At 55.7% G+C, this 2,565-nt stretch overlaps 1 long non-coding RNA gene across 1 annotated transcript; it reads right to left on the bottom strand.

Moving 5' to 3' along the window:
• Positions 1-284: 284 nt before the first annotated feature.
• On the bottom strand, positions 285-894 carry LOC118564599. Its single transcript, XR_004931970.1, has 3 exons — positions 708-894; positions 424-636; positions 285-346 (listed from the first exon to the last, which is right to left on the bottom strand). It is a non-coding gene; the product is annotated as an uncharacterized LOC118564599 (long non-coding RNA).
• Between the last annotated feature and the right edge of the window lie 1,671 nt (positions 895-2,565).

Here is a 2,565-nt window from a genome sequence, read left to right as displayed (position 1 = left end):
CCTGAAGAGACACTAAGCGCGATTAGATTAATTTCTGCCTTGTGCCTGAATGGCCTGAAGGCTTTCTTAACTTTGCGTTCTTGACGTTTTGGACTCTTCTCATATTGTGTTACTGTTTGTTTAACTGCTCTGTTCTACTGACTTACTTTAATTTTTTTGTGTGTTAAGACTGTCATGGTCGGTTTGATATGTTTGGCCCACATGCAGAGAACACCGGCTCACAGGAAGTAGTTTTACGGAGTTTATTGACAATAACAACAGGGAAAATGTTCGGGGAAGTAATCCCGAAAAAGGGCTCACAATGGAGCGATCACGGGGAGAGAGACTCGGACGGAGCACGAACGATCTGAGGGGACAAAGGGGAGAATAGTTAAGTGCGTCAGCACACGGAACTGATGGTGAAGACGTGCGGCGTAAGCTTACCACTTAGGTTCGGAAGTCGGACCGGAGGGGGAAGCGCAACGGACTCAGCTCCAGATGGAGTGGTGCGGACAGATGATCGGGGGGCGTAGGCGTGAGGCAAGGTCCGAGCAGCTCTGGCGAAAACACAGGCAGCGGAAGGAACCGGACTGATCCGATGGGAGTCGTGAGCAGGTGAGTTCAGTTAGGCTCAAGCCTCGGGACACGAGAGCGAACCTGGGAGACACAAAGGAGCTTTTTAGAAAAGATCAAAAATTAGTCGGAGGACTAAGGCCGTCTAAGCATACCAACAACGGTTAATATTCCGGCGTCCTCCCGCTGTCTGAGCGCAGATCTTATAGTGCTGCAGAACACGCTGCAGGTGTGCGCGCCCCGCCCACCAGTCAACTGCCGTCACCTGTCGAAAAAAGAGGAGGGAGAGAGCAGGGCCGGCAGAAACTGCCCGGCTCTGCTCGCTGAGTCCTGACACCACCCCCCCCCCCCTCAATGGTCGCCACCTGGCGACCCAGAGGAAGATGTGGAGGGGCGAGAGGACAGGAAGGACTCGAGGAGAGACTGATCTGTGACGGAGGAACCGGGAACCCACGACCGGTCCTCAGGACCGCAGCCCTCCCAGTCAACGAGGTACTGGAACCCTCTACCTCGCCGGCGAGAGTCCACAATTTGACGAATCCTGCGTCCCTGGTGGTCCTGGGTGGGAGGAGGGGGTTCGGCCGGAGGGCACAAGGGACTTGAGAGGACAGGTTTAATTAGGGACACATGAAACGTGGGATGGACTCTAGAGTGGGATGGTAGACGGAGGCGTACAGCGGTGGGGCTGATGATGGAGTGGATCTCATATGGGCCAGCGAAACGAGGAGACAGTTTACGGTGGGAGGTCCGGGATGGAAGGTCACGGGTAGAAAGCCACACTCGCTGACCAGGATGGTATTGGGGAGCTGGGACTCGTCTCTGGTCAGCAAATCGCCGATTTCGCTCTGCTGTTCTTTGGAGGGCTTGTATAGTTTGAGTCCAAAATTGTCTGCACCGGTTAATGTGATGGTGGACAGAGGGGACGGCGATTTGTCGCTCCTCGGAAGGGAACAGGGGAGGCTGATAGCCCAGGGAGGCTTCGAATGGGGAGACTCCAGTGGCGGTGGAAACATGGGCGTTGTGGGCATACTCGACCCATGGTAGGTACTTGCTCCAATCAGACGGGTTGGATGATGTGAGGCAGCTGAGAGCGGTTCCCAGCTCCTGGTTCATCCGCTCTGTCTGGCCGTTCGTTTGTGGATGGTACCCTGAGGTAAGCGTATATCTGGCCCCGAGGGCTGAGGCAAATGCCTTCCAGACCCTAGAAACAAACTGCGGGCCACGGTCAGACAGAATGTCCAGGGGGATTCCATGCAGGCGGAAGACATGTCGAACCAGGAGCTGGGCCGTCTGAAAGGCAGACGGAAGCTTGCGGAGAGGAACGAGGTGACAGGCCTTTGAGAAGCGGTCAACAATTGTGAGTATAGTGGTGAAACCAGTCGAGGGAGGGAGACCTGTCACAAAGTCGAGGGCTATATGGGACCAGGGGCGTTCGGGCACTGGGAGCGGCTGGAGTAGACCAGCAGGGGGCCTGTTAGAGGCCTTGTTCTGGGCACATACAGCACAGGAGAGAACAAACTCCTTTACATCTCGGGACATGTGAGGCCACCAAAAGTGCCGAGAAATGAAAGTGTCTGTGCGGTGGACCCCAGGGTGAGCTGACAACTTTTGTGAATGAGCCCATTGCAAAACTTGGGGACGCACGGCGGACGGAACATAGATGCGGTCTGGAGGACCGTTTCCTGGGTCTGGGTCAGACTCAAGGGCTTGGGTGATGAGGTTCTGGATCTCCCACTGGAGGGTTCCAAAGGTGCAGGTGGGTGGCAGGATTAAGGCTGGCTCCTTCTCAGCGTCTGGAGGGGAGTAGAGGCGAGACAATGCATCTGGTTTTTGGTTCCTGGACCCGGGACGGTAGGAGATTGAAAGGTTGAACCGAGAGAAGAATAGGGACCAGCGTGCCTGCCTGGTGTTAAGACGTCGCGCTGTCTGTAGGTAGGATAAGTTTTTGTGATCTGTCCAGATCAGCACAGGCTGCTCGGACCCCTCCAGCCAATGGCGCCACTCCTCCAGAGC

The sequence above is a fragment of the Fundulus heteroclitus genome, chromosome 1, assembly GCF_011125445.2.
Source record: "Fundulus heteroclitus isolate FHET01 chromosome 1, MU-UCD_Fhet_4.1, whole genome shotgun sequence".
Lineage (NCBI taxonomy): Eukaryota > Metazoa > Chordata > Actinopteri > Cyprinodontiformes > Fundulidae > Fundulus > Fundulus heteroclitus.
This window is presented reverse-complemented; position numbering and strand designations above follow the sequence as displayed.